At 40.9% G+C, this 14699-nt stretch overlaps 1 long non-coding RNA gene across 1 annotated transcript in view; it reads right to left on the bottom strand.

Annotated features, from left to right (window-relative positions):
• Window positions 1-3060: 3060 nt before the first annotated feature.
• Window positions 3061-14699, bottom strand: part of LOC107183731 — a 130649-nt gene continuing 119010 nt past the window's right edge. The window contains exon 3 of the long non-coding RNA XR_001514548.1: window positions 3061-3255. This is a non-coding gene — a long non-coding RNA (uncharacterized LOC107183731). The remainder of the gene's footprint in view (window positions 3256-14699) is intronic.

A 14699-nucleotide genomic window follows, 5' to 3' on the forward strand; every position in this document is an offset into this window, starting at 1 on the left:
AAAGTAGAACTTGGACATTAAAAAAAATAAATGAACTCATCTCATCTCTTGACTTCAATTTCTATTTTAACAATGTGAAAATAAAGAGACAGGAAATTGTGGAGGTCGTGCTGATTGCCATTGAAATATTTCATTGTTTGGTGGATTTAGATCAAACCGTGTTGCCTATAAGGAAGGTTAGAATAAACAGATGTGTATTTTTACACAATGTGATATATATATATATATATATATATACTAGAGGCCCAATGCACAAAATTTGTCCATAGGCAGGGTCCCTCACAGCTGCCAGCTGCTGGCTGGGGTGCCTCCCTTCCCTTGGCCGCCTGCCGCCACCACCACCAGCCCTGTCCCCTGGTCAAACTCCCAGTTGAGGGGACAATTTGCATATTAGGCTTTTATTATATAGGATGTAAATGTGTATATATACCCAGGGTGGGGCAAAAGTAGGTTTATAGTTGTGAGCTGGAGGGAGGGGGCCGTGGAAAGTTGGCCAGCCAGCCCCACCCCGTGATCGGGGGCAGTTCACTGGCCGCAGTGGGTGACCGGTCACTTCAGTCGTAACGGCATTAGGGTCGCTGGCTTTTTATATAGAGAGATTATTGTATTATTTTCCATACAAACAACTGTAAACCTATTCTTGCCCCACCCTGTATATGTTATATATTATAAATACACACACATCCTCTCAGATAGCATTGGATAAACAATGTTTCTTCCAGCAATGCCTTAAGGGTTTTCATTGCAATAATTTTTGTTTACTATTATCTCTGCAACTGTATGAATATAATTAAAACATCTCCATGAGCCATTTGTCATCCCTCCCCTGAGTGCTTTAACATTAGAAATGAGCACTGAGATCCTATAATTAATTGACTAAGGCCAAAGATGGGGAACAGCTGGGCTGGCCCCAATCGGGGCAGATCGGGGCCTGGTCTGTCAGAAGGAGGAGATGGCGGGAGGTTAGCCAGCCAGCCCGCCCCCATCGGGGCCTGATCAGGACTGGGACTGCTGAGGAGAGGGGCCATGGGCCGATCAGGGTGGTGGGGGCCCATTGGGGGCAAGGTTGGCAGGGGGGAGAGGCTGCAGGAGGTTGGCCAGGGGAGCCCTGCCCCCTATTGGGGTGTGGGGGAGTGATCAAGGGCGGGATTGAGGTTGGCTGTCTGGCCTGTCCCCATTGGGGAGAGGGGGCCGATCTGGGGTAGGGCCAGGCAGGAGGAGGGGCTAGGCAGGAGGAGGGGCTGCAGGAGGTTGGCCGGCTTGCCCGCCCCCTATTGAAGCAGGGGGGTGTGCAGTCAGGGGCAGGGCCACCAGGGGGATGGGCTGTGGGCTGATCGGGGTGGTGGGGGCCCATCAGGGGTGGGGCCGGCTGGAGGGAGGGGGCCGTGGAAAGTTGGCCAGCCAGCCCCACCCCGTGATCGGGGGCAGTTCACTGGCCGCAGTGGGTGACCGGTCACTTCAGTCGTAACGGCATTAGGGTCGCTGGCTTTTTATATAGAGAGATTATTGTATTATTTTCCATACAAACAACTGTAAACCTATTCTTGCCCCACCCTGTATATGTTATATATTATAAATACACACACATCCTCTCAGATAGCATTGGATAAACAATGTTTCTTCCAGCAATGCCTTAAGGGTTTTCATTGCAATAATTTTTGTTTACTATTATCTCTGCAACTGTATGAATATAATTAAAACATCTCCATGAGCCATTTGTCATCCCTCCCCTGAGTGCTTTAACATTAGAAATGAGCACTGAGATCCTATAATTAATTGACTAAGGCCAATGGGATGGTTCCTTTCTACAACATGCAATTCAGAACCCACAACATTGGGTAGTCTCTTTCTTAGATCTTGTAAAGAAGGTTTTTAATTAAAAGTACATTTTGGAAAATTCTATGTCAAAATATCTAGGATCTTGAAAGATACCAGACTGGATTTTTCAGTCAAGACACTGATAGGAAACTCTTATGGCTCTTACTTTCCTATCATCTATTCAACATCAGTCACTCTTTACATTTCATTCTTCTGAATTTTATCCTGTATAATGCTGCTGGGAAGATCCTGTTTATTATTCTGGCATGATTCTTTGTGATCTAGGTGCTTGATAAGGATTATTTTTAAAAGACCAAGAGCCCCTCAAGTAATTATCCTCTCAAACTTGTAAACAAGGCCAGATAGTGATCCTTGTCATCTCTGAAGGCAAAACTAGACGTTTTCAATGTTTTACATACTTGCATGCTACAAAATATAATCAAAGTTATTTTTTGCTAAGGTGAAAAATCATATATTTTTTTCTTCCTGAGGCCTGTTGCCTTTTTTAAACATTTAGTCACATTGAATTTCCTGATCATTCCTATATATTGGAGTCAATGGAGAATGCTATAGTTTACAAAATATATTTTTAAAAAATCATTCTTATGTTTCTTCTTGTAATAATGAAAGTATTTGGAAATCTGAATGAAAATGTAATCTTCAAACCTACTTCATGCTATCAACACATGCATAAAAGGTATGAAATACCCTCCTTACAGGTTTTTGTTGGTGTGAATTTCACTGTTTCATATTATAAAGTGAAATTATCTTTTTATACAATATTCTCCATTTCACAACCTCATCCAACTAAACCATTTCACTACCGAATATTAGGTTTTTAAGATTGTGATTTTGGTAGACAGAATATTATTCCTATAACTTTCCTAAATATGTGAAATGCTATTTGAAATATACATTTCACTTTTTTGGTTATTCTAAGAGCAAAAGAAGAAATATTCGAGGGAGCAAAAAGACAATCCCACAATAAAAAATCACCTACATAATAATTGTGGTTCTTGCAAGTGTAGACTTAAAAAGCTTTATTTAAAGCAGCTTTGGAATATTTTTGTGATAAACAGAAATCAATATAATTTATTCACATCACAATTTTCTAAAGCATGTTTACTAGCTCTTGTCTAATTCACACCCTGCCATCATTCTGTTTTCCTTTAAGTTCATTTAAAAGATTTATCAAACATAAATAAGAATAATTAGAGAATTACAGAGTGGGATTACTTGTGAAGAAAAAAATGATCATCGGTTGTATTCTCATCAGCTATCCTATTTGACTTCATCATTAAGAAACGGATTCAGGATGTGTAGTGGGTGAAGAGAGCAGAAGTGTGTTTTCATTTTGATATGATAGCTGCATTCAAGTTATTCTTCCCTTCACAATAGACTTTACCTAGCTTTATCTTCAGAAGAAGCCACTTTCAGCTGAAAAGCAGAAGTGAATAGAAGTGTCATGACATGGGATTAACAGTACAACCGGTTAGTAAATCAAATGTTTGAGGTGAAGAAAGTGGAATGTGACACGCATCAGCAGGATGGACTGGCAGGGTTTCATGAAGACGAATGAAAAAAAAAATTAATCATTGGTCGATGCTCCTGATATTGATACTGTTTGGAAAGCACATGGTCTGTTTAACTAGTGATTCCCTGTAATGACTCTGAGGGCATTAAGATGTTCCCAGCAGTGTGAGTTCATATTGAAGGGATACCCATAGGAGAAACTAGCCCAAGTTCTGTTTCCAACTAATAGAAAAAGAAAATTGCGCCTGAGGAGGAAAAACTGGACAGTATGGTTCACTTTTGAGATGCGTATGTATCTGTCCAAAACTTCACTGTGGGTTCATGTCATAACATCCACATGATTCACTTAGGAATTTACATATGGCCCAGCCAGTGTGGTTCAGTGGTTGAGTGTCAACCAATGAACCAGGAAGTCACGGTTTGATTCCCCATCAGAGTGCATGCCCAGGTTTTGGGCTGGATCACCAGTATGGGGTGTGCAGGAGGCAGCCAATCAATAATTCTCTCTCATCATTGATGTTTCTCTCTCTCCCTCTCCCTTCCTCTCTGAAATCAACAAAAATATTTTTAAAAATAATTAACATATATCTACACACATACATGTATATAAACCCCTTTATATTGCCATTTACATAGATTTTCCAAACTACTTAGGGTTAAAGATTTTAAATTTTTGAGAGTTGTAAATAGATATAAGCAATCAATTTGGAGCACATAGAAATGAATGTTTAAGCACATCCATGGTTTCTCTTCTCATTCTGGTATGTATCCACACAAATGCGTAAAAACTTGAACTGAAATGGGTGATGCTGAAAGATTTATCTGAGTAGCTTGGGAGATTCCTGTCCTCATTAGTGTCTTCACATGGAAGATTTTTTAAAATTCCAGATAGTTTGCATTTACTCCAGAACTCCATGGTTTTCAGTATTTATGTTATTCACAGCAAGTTTCCCTAAGAGTAGGGTTAAAACTCTTATGTGCCTAATATTTACTTAAAACTTTGTAAAAAAAAAAAATTCATACACACAAAGAAGCCCATTAAATATTCACACTTTAATATATGTTCCTCAGAAACAAATGTACAGTCAGATAACATAAAGAATTATGAATGACTAATTATATTTTGCATATTTACAGCAAAGACAATTAGCAAATAGCTTTTATATGCAAAATAAATGAAAAAGTAATTAAGATGCACTAACCAGAGCAGCAATATCAAGTCTGTTGTCTTGTGATTCATTCCTCACAAACAATAATTATGCATTCATTGTCATATAATTAAAACAGCTCTGGCCTTTAGAAAAATGGTTATTTACTGTATAATAACCTGAAGAGTGGCAGAAGTTCCTCATAATGGTGAGCAGGATAATTAAATATTTCTTCTTGGGAAATGCTCACCCAGTCTAGTTTATTATCATAACTTCGACCAGCAAGCAGCTGTTCCCCGGGAATGCCAAGTGTTCTCTCTCCCGTCTGGGAAAGTTGTTTTCCATTTTGTCTGCATGCCCTCGTTTTCCCCCCTTGCTGTTAAATGGAGCAGGGATGCTCCTTTTCACCTACGTAAGGCTCGTCTCCCCAGGGGCCATCCCGAGATCCCAAACAAGGTCAAGGCCTGTCTATCTCTGGGGCTAGGCCTGCGTTGGGCCATACAAATGTATGTCTGTTTTGCAAGAATGTCGTCTGTGTTCAAGATATGCTAGGACTTCTACTTTGTACTCACTCAGATAGACCTAGAAGTTAGCATGAGCCTTCAGGCAACATATAGATTAATTAGTTAAATACATAACATGCAGTATTTATCATGTTAGCTTAACTACCAGAACGTTAGAAATACAGCAGCAAAGTTCAGAAGGGTTAGTGTTTTGGTATGGAGTCTCATTACAGTGATGTAGCCTACCCTCTGCATTCCCCACGAGTGGACAGCGAGGGCCATTTTGTTTCCCCAAAGCTGAGACGATCTCTATGCTGTGGCCCCCGGTTATGTTACTGCCTATTGTTCACCCGGATAGAAACTCAGTGCCTATGAAATGCAATCAGGAATTATTTAAGCAGGAGATAGCAATCACTTTGTGTCTACTTGGAGTGCTGTTTTCACATATTGATACTATTACATTGTCATGTATGTGCAGTCAACAAAATTATTTCATATAATAAAATCGTGTGTGCTTTGGGAGCGAAGAATGCAGAGGTAATGGGGAAGAGCAGTATTTGTTCACTATCAGTTACCAATTTTTTAAAAACTATAATAGCAATTTTAAAAATTATTATTTCTAACACATTATATATTAGAGAAAGATAAATCTTAAGTAGGAAAATGTATTTAATTATTAATTTAGGAATTCCTTATTACTTAGAATATCCTTTTAATTATACTTATTACATTATATGTAATAATATTAAATATAAACATCAGCCTCAGAGAGTAAGAAAATAAATGGTTTTGGTTAGGTTTTGTGATTAAATATTTCATTAAATATTTGTAACTAATTATTTTGGTAGTTACTAAACTGCCATTCATTTCTTTATTGAATTCCAGAAACAAATATCAAATACTAAGCCTAACATCTTGTTGTGTTTAATGTGAACAAAGAGCCATGACCTTATGTTGAACAGTTTATTCTGAACTATTTTGGTATTTTTAAAATATTCTGCACCATAAGCTCCTTTAGGCTTGTGATGAAATGGAGATGGACCACAGAGAACCTAGGGAGATGAAATATGTTCTTGCTCCTGTGTTACATTTGGGATAATTTAACTGTAGCTTAGAATGCTAAAAAGAAATAACTGCCCAGAAGTGTAACCAAGCAAGTATATTAGTGGGGCTCCTGTATGCTACCAACAGAATTTTGGAATACAAGAAAATAGAATTTAAATTCACAGCAAGGCATTCTGATAATTAATTTGTTCGTAAAAGGTAGAAGAGAAAACGAATAAAGTCACATCTTGCAAAAACAGTGCAGGATTATCTATTATCAGCATATCAGAATCACCAGGAGAAGAAAAGCTAAAAAAAATATTTTAGATTTTATAATTGATATTTTAGGGAATCTCAGCAATCCCAAAATAATTGTAGATAGTCATCATGGGAAAATAATCATCTTCATTTATCCTTACATATGTTTGTGGTTTCCTTTTGTTTTAAATTTTAGTTATTTGAGCTGTTGGAGAGGCAAACTGACCATAGTTTTTTTAACTAAAATGTAGACTTTATGAAAAATTCCTTAGTTTTGTTTTTTTTAAAAAAATATATTCCATCGACCCTTCACAGAGAGGAAGGGAGAGAGATAGAGAGTTAGAAACATCGATCAGCTGCCTCCTGCACATCCCCCACTGGGGATGTGCCCGCAACCCAGGCACATGCCCCTGACCGGAATCGAACCTGGGACCCTTCAGTCCGCAGGCCAATGCTCTATCCACTGAGCCAAACCGGTTTTGGCGAGAATTCCTTAGTTTTTACCAAATGTAATTTTGTTCTGTTTTAAGAACCCATCCAGCAACCACAGCTTTTTTTTAATTCTTAGTACTTATTAAACTTGTCCATGTTACCGTATGTACATTTGTATTTCATCAAATTTAAATTCCTATTAAGTATGTCAGTAATCTTCCATCTTGCAGATTTAAAGAATATGGAGTTATTCATTGTTATAGTAGAAATATCAGTTTATGTATCTGCTCTGACAGAGTATAAGTGATCAAACATTACACTAACTCTTAGTAATGAGCTTATTTCTCTCTTCAAGAAACAAAGTTCATAAGGGTAGGAGGTGAGAAGGGCCAAAAGGTGAATGCATGCACCTATTTGTAAGCCTCTTGCCATCCTTCCTTCCCAGAGTACACATTTCTCAGCAAAATGGGAAATAGAAAGACCAAGCCCCAACTTTCAGACCACACCATGAAAGTTGTAATTTTTCAAAATTTACAATTCACCTTGAAGTTGCCATTGGTACCTTTCAATGTGGAGCCTCATCATCCACCTCAAGTTCATTGTCTTATATGTATACTAGAGGCCCAGTGCGCGAATTCATGCCTGGGTGGGGGTCCCTCAGGGTGGCCTGCGGGGATCGGGCCCCAGCTCATGCCTCCAACTATGCAGCCCCACAGCCCGCCTGGCGCCCCGCCTTAGCCTGGCACTGTCCCCTCACCTACTCCACCATCCCGCCTGCGGGGCGACTTGTAGGGGCTGGGCCCCCTGCCCAGATCCCTCAGTACCTGGGAGTCCGGAGGTGGCCCTGCCCCCCGCCACTGCTGCTGGTCACCATCTGTGGGGTGATCAGCGGGGTGATCGGGCTCCCGCTCACACCCGCCTTGGCCTGGCACCGCCTGCTCACCTGCTCCACCATCCTGCTGCAGTCCCACTCTCATTGGGGTCCATCAGGGCCAGCAGTGCCTCCACTGTTGTCCACTGCCAGCTCCACATTGCCGATGCCTGCCATGTTCCAGGCCGCCCCCTAGTGTTCAATGCATGTCATAGCGAGTGGTCAAACTCCCGGTGGAAGGACCACCCAAGGGGACAATTTGCATATTGGGCTTTTATTATGTAGGTTACCACAGGACCGAGCCCAGGCTACAGAATGGGAGATCTTGAGATGCAGGGACAGTGACTTTTTCTGTGTATGTGTTCTACGTGGTGCACAGAATGTGGCAGCTACTTGATAGATACTGCTGGATGAATACTCCCATTACACATTCAACAGGCACACACCAAAGGGTGTTTGAACCTTTTCAAAATAGTGTTGAGGGAGAACTAAGTTTCTGTCTCCATATGGTTCATCCCCAACCTGCTCCTTGCTTTCCTTTCTACACCTCGTCTCAGTTCCCACGTATCTTACAAAAACACACACAGCCCAGATCTATCTGTAGTCATGTTTATGATATACATGCAGTAGACCTTTAATCAATACTTACTGAGTAACTAATTGACAAGCTAAATAAATGAAAGGAAGAAATAAATGAATGGATGAATGAATGAATGAATAATATACATATTAGTTGAATGTGCTCATAGAGGTGCAGAAGTACCCCTTTTCAGCAAAAGTAATCTCTTTACAAGGCTGCCTCAGCCTTGGCTCGGGTGACCTTTGTGGTGTGGCCATCAATGCCATGGCAGTGTGAACATTCACATGCCAAGCTCATGAAGTCTTTCTAGGGCATTTTTTAAAAATAAATGCGTTACATTTAGGCATAAAGGATAGCCAACAGGGGAGGCTGGAGAAGTCATTGTTTCCTGCAGACACAGACATTCCATCTGACACTCCCTCTGGCTCTTAGGCCAGCCCTACTATGATCGTTGACTTCGAGCATTCTATGTTCTTTCGGAGGGCTAGCGTGGGGCTGCACTGCATGCTCTGAATCCTATCACTCCCCTGTGGGTAGCTGGAAAAATTATCCTGCAGATCATGAAGGGGAGCACAAACTAAAAGGGACATTTTCGAATTGATAGCCTTATATTAAGATTCTCTTTATAAAAAATGTCCAAGGTACTTTACTATATTTTAATATAAAAGTACTCCTAAGTCTAATATTCACTCTTAATTCTAACAACCCAGAGGGGGGGGAAAAAAGGCTTTTATAAAGCTCATATTCAAAAGCAGAGGAGAGAGAAAAGATCCTAAGTATAGATAGAATCCAACCTTCGCTTCGGAGAACCGGCTTTCATTGGCTTCCTGGATCTTCCAATGAATTAATATGAGCAGGTACAAAGTAAAAGAAAGTCTATTTATAAGGCCCCAATGAAGCCGTGTGATAGAAAACTGGGCTTCAAGCCACACTGGCCTAGAATGTTTTAAGTCCAAGTCAGGTGAGCCCTAGAGATTACATATAAAATCTTCAGGGCCCCCTTTTCCAACCAACCAGCAAGCATTTTCTGAACTCTGCCCTTCGGAGCCTTAAGACGCTCCTTAGAGTTTGGTTTAATTTGAAAAACAGCATAGTCACGAAAACCCTAGAAAAGTTGTATAAGTATAAATAAAAACATATTAAGGTAGAATGCTGTGCTGAAATTCAGGGTTAATTTCTAGAATTTAAACACAGACTTTTTGGCCTGGCCAAGTGGTTCAGTTGGTTATAGTGTCATCCTGTGCACCAAAGGGTTGCAGGTTCAATGCCCAGTTGGGGCGCATATAAAAGGCAACTGATCATCCTCTCTCACATTGATGGCTCTCTCTCTCTTCCTCTCTCTCTCCTTTCTCTCTCTCTCTGAGATCAATAAAAATATATCCTTGGATGAGGATTAAAAAAACAATAAAGTAAAATAGACACAGACTTTTTCATTTTGTAAAATTTTATATGTTGTTAGTTTTGGGAGGATGGAATCATGACCCTCACTCTCAGACACAGCTGATGTAGAAACCACAAGGGGAGGTGGGGTGGTACGTAAGTCTGCCCTGTGTACTGCACATACCCAGGCCTGTCAGAACTTCACCCTGGGCTCCATGCTGGGTGTTCCCTTCAATTTCTAGGTCCTGGGAGGGGGAACTCCTATTCCTAATTTATGTCCCAGATGCAGGGGACATGCCGAGAGAACCTGTGTCTTACCTGGTCACCCACCAATGAGGCCAGATCATTCATCCTGAGGAAGCCACCTGCCAAGGCTGGTTCAGGCAAGGGAGAGGGCAGGGATGGGCAAGAAGCATTGTGGTGAGTGCTGCAAGTTCAAGAGAACCCCTTTACTGCTGGCGCAAGGCCCCCCAACGTGGGATGAATCAGATTCCAGCAGCTTCAATCCGGCTACATTATAGTTGGATAATAATCCCGAAATGCACACTGATGCTGAAGAAGTCGCTTCTTCAAAACTTTAAGGCAACAATTAAGTATTCCATTGTCATGGCTCAATTAAATGGTTTGGCCTGAGAAAATTGGGGATTGTAAAGTGAGGATGGAATGTGCTTTGATCCTCTTTCCAGGGTTATTGTTTCATTAATAAATGAACATGTCATTTGTCTCACCAGAGGGAGCTCATGCCCTCCAGGCTTTTTTCCCTTTTTTGTTCAGGTTTTATAAAGATGAATTTCCAGTGCTCTGAAATACCATGGATTAGTAGTTAAGCCTGACAGCACTTCGGGGAGTAGCGAGCTTAAAGTGCCTCACACAGGTCTCCAAAGCACTTGTTTACTAATAGACGAAATCAGCGACCGTCTGCAGCTGCTGATATCGCATTACCATTTGGAAAGACAGTAGCTGAGATAACAAATCACACGGTTTTAATAATTACTCCTGCATTCCCGCTTTTTGTTTCCTGCATAACTGTAAAGGCTGGATGTCTTCCAAATAAACAGATAAAAACAGTATGAAACTTTTATCTTTTAATGATAATGACAGCACATCATGTTGCACTAAAAATTTCCCGCTGATTTTTTTTCTGATTTCTAGAGTTTCACTAAAATGTAATTATACTTTATAATTCCACTCTTTTTAACATTCACTTCAAAAACTATTCACAGTGAGCCAGTTTGCTAGGCACCAAGAGTCAGGGCCAACCTGCCTGGACTCACCCACGCTGACTCGCCCCTGAATTCTGTCTTGGGGTAACCCTGTCATTGACATTGCATCCTGTACTGTGTTGAGCTGCTTTGCACTCAAATTAATAGCTAGTTTAATTTGAATGCAAAATAGCTTCATTTATGCCATCGTTTTTTTAAAAAAAAAATAACGAAGGCATTTGGCAATGAATGGATGTTTAAGATATGACACATTTGCAACATATTTTTAATCCTAAATTGAACCTATATTAGGATGGGGACATTTTAATCTCAATAGATAAGCCATAAAAGGAGCCCTTTTAAAAATCTGCATAGTAAGTATGTGCTTTAGGGGTCAAAGCTCCTCCATTGTACAGATACAGTACAGGGTTTGGTTCATATGGTTGGCGCTGGGCATTTTCCAGCAAATCTGTGTATTGTTACGTTTCTATAGTCTGAGAATGGCAATTGATTTTTAAAACACATGCTGCAACTTTATTTGCTCGGTAATTACATGGACTTTATTTGGAGGTCAGTGAAAGAACAACTGAATAGGAAAATGAAGGCTTCCTCCCTTGTGCAATGAAACCATAAAAGTTGGCAGACAGAAAGGAATGCTAAACTTTTTCCCAGAGCTCTGAGTTTGGTTTCCGCTGGTCCACGTTTCATTGGGTGATTAGAGAAAGCTTTTTTTAAAGCCTTACTTCAGAATGATCTTAATTGGTGCAAGGTTGAGCCCTTTCTAGGAGGGGAGGAAAAAGGTTGAATAGCCTTTTCAAGTCACATGAAAGTTTCGAGGATGAATGTACGATAATTAGATTAATAAGTAGCTTAATTTATCACAGCTGAGGATTTCAACAGCCACACATTAGAGCAAGAAAAAAAAAGATTAGTGTGATTCTAGTTTGAAAAAAAAATTGTACTGAAACTTGATTAACCTTAAACACAAAGTGCCTTTCTTCCTCAATATAGATGTCTGATTGGGGCGGGGGGTGAAAAAGGGGGAAGAGAGGACCTGAAATAATCAGAAAAGCCCTGTTTTATGCCTTTCTATCTCTCAATCATTGGTATCAGGATTGTTTGAATCAACTTTTCCTTTCACTGTTTCTTTATTTTTTATGTTTTTAAAATATATTTTATTGATTTTTTTACAGAGAGGAAGGGAGAGGGATAGAGAGTTAGAAACATCGATGAGAGAGAAACATCGATCCGCTGCCTCCTGCACACCCCCTTCAGGTACATGCCCTTGGCAGGAATTGAACCCGGGACCCTTCAATCCGCAGGCCGACGCTCTATCCACTGAGCCAAACCGGTTAAGGCTCACTGTTTCTTTAAATGATGGGTTGGGAATCTTAAATTATGTTGCCCACCCATGTCATAGAGACACCTCTTTTCTGATGTGTAATTTGTGATGAGCAGATTCTCTCACCTTTGTTGGAAAAAGAAGTAATGTGGTTGGGGGAACGGAATTTGGGAGAGACAGTAAATCCAGTTAGTATGTCTTGGAAGCGTTGAGGCTTAGATTGTTGGATGATATTTCCAAGAGTCATCTCAGGGTTTTAAAGCCTGGATTTAGTCCCGTGTCTTCAAAAATCTTCGGTTACCCAAACAAAGAACAGTGATGAGTTTAGATAATCAGTACTCATCAATTGAAACATGATGAATCAAGACCGTTACTATAAAAGAAAGAATGCTGCAGAATATTTACTGAAACAGGGTTAAAAATCAGACAGGAACTGGCATTCAAAAATGTGCATCAAATCAAATTAGGGTCCATTGGGAGTCTTTTTCTCCATCTCCTCCATATATGCATAATAAAGTGTTTTGATAAAAAGTGAAATTTGCTGGAATATCGGATGGCCCTATCCAGCAGGGGTGGACTAACATTGGATTTGATGAACCTTAAATTTCCTAACTCCTGTCTGGCTACAATTGAAACTTCAGCACTAAGTGGAACAAAGCCGCAGGCATCAGCTTCCGTTTCACAATGGAAGAGCCTGGGGTGTGAATCTATGGTACCTGTCAACACTCAACAGTCATTGTGGCTGGGAGGCCGGTTAATAAGAGCCCAGGAGTGGAGCAGTGTATGGGACGTTCCCCCATGGCTGCCTGAGAAAGGTGTGTGTGGCTGGATGTGGTGGGCAGTTGTGACACCCTCCAACTAGAAGGAAAAATACCAGACAACCTTGGGGACAGCACTACCTCTTCCACAGCAAAGATCGCTGTGCCTTTCTCTCCAGTCTCTGAAGCTTGCAGAGTGGGTGTGGTCGTACACATGACCCCAGCTAAAACATTCAGAAGTTACCTGAGGCCCGGCCAGGTCAAGCAGGGCAATGCCAAGGGCACTCATGCACGGGCCGGTGTGGGAAGCCCCATTACTGGAGCCAGAGCCGAGGTGCATTCATTTCCACGGCGGGATCCTGCTCAGAACACATGTCCTCTTCTGAGATGAGAGAAAAGCTTTAATTTTATTTTAAAACGTATAATGAAAGAGACCACATTATAGATGAAATATCGTTTACAGCATTGAAATGGAAAATGCTGATGTAATTATGGATTCAATAAACTTGAGAAGCTAAGGCACAGTTTGGTCAGCAGCCCAAGGCTGAGAGAGCTCGCTGCTTATATCTAAAATGGGCATCTCATTACAGGCTAACATTATTTAGTTAGGAGAAGATATGACCTCTAATTTGCTTTTAAATGATTAATTTGGTGTTTAAATAAAGTGTCCTTTATTTAATAATGTTTTCTTCAACCAATTCACTTTGTCAATAAACGCTTTGTTTAACCTTCTTAAAGGAAACATTTTCTCTGCTCCGAGGCAATTAATGAGCTAGCAAATAAATAGTCCAGGAAAATGAACTAAAATTAAGAGCTGTCCAGGACAGCAAATGTGCTTGAATCCATGGAGTGGGTACTGTAGGTTACTATGAACTATGACACACACTGTCTCCATTTCGTCCTCATCCCATTACTCTCCTTTCTGTCACAGTTCTTGGCAGAAACAACGCATGCTGTAGAACCTGCCAACACGGAAACACCCCATACATAGTTAAAGGCATTTTTTTTTGTTGTTGTTGTTTTATAAATTTTTATTGATTTCAGAGAAGAAGGGAGACGGAGAGAGAGATAGAAACATCAATGATGAGAGGGAATCATTGATTGGCTGCCTCCTGCAAACCCCCTACTGGGGATGGAGCCCAAAACCCAGGCATGTGCCCTGACCAGGTCTATTAGAGTCCCACCTGGCCATAGCCACGTGGGCACCAGGGATGTGCTCCCCCACCACAAGAATGTCAGGAACCCATTGCATGCTGGGGAGAAGGGGGCCACTGAATATTTTTTAAATATATTTGTATTGATTTCAGAGAGGAAGGGAGAGGGAGAGATAGAAACATCAATGATGGGCTGCCATCAATGATGGGCTGTCTTCTATACAACCCCTACTGGGGATCGAGCCCTCAACCCAGGCATATGCCCTGACCAGGAATCAAACCGTGACCTCCTGGTTCATAGGTCGATGCTCAACCACTGAGCCACACCAGCCAAGCTACTGCATATTTTTTTTAGGAAACCAGATACCATAAAAAAGTTTTGAGTACAGTTTTTAAAATAGCTATTTGTAGTTATCTCTATTTGTTAGGGGATAACTGAGGAAATTAACACAAAAGCTCTTGTGAGATATATAGCATGAACGTTCTGACCAACATTTTCTAAATAGAGGCAAATGGGAGAACCAAGATGGCGGCATAGGTTAACGCCGGAGTTTGCCGCCTCGAACAGCCACTTCAAAAGTGAAACTAAAAGACGGAAGGGACATCACCCAGACCCACAGGAACGGTGGCTGAGTGGAAGTCCTACAACTAGGAGGAAAGAGTAACGCATTCGGAC

The sequence above is a fragment of the Myotis davidii genome, unplaced genomic scaffold (assembly GCF_000327345.1).
Source record: "Myotis davidii unplaced genomic scaffold, ASM32734v1 scaffold281, whole genome shotgun sequence".
Classification (NCBI taxonomy): Eukaryota; Metazoa; Chordata; class Mammalia; order Chiroptera; family Vespertilionidae; genus Myotis; species Myotis davidii.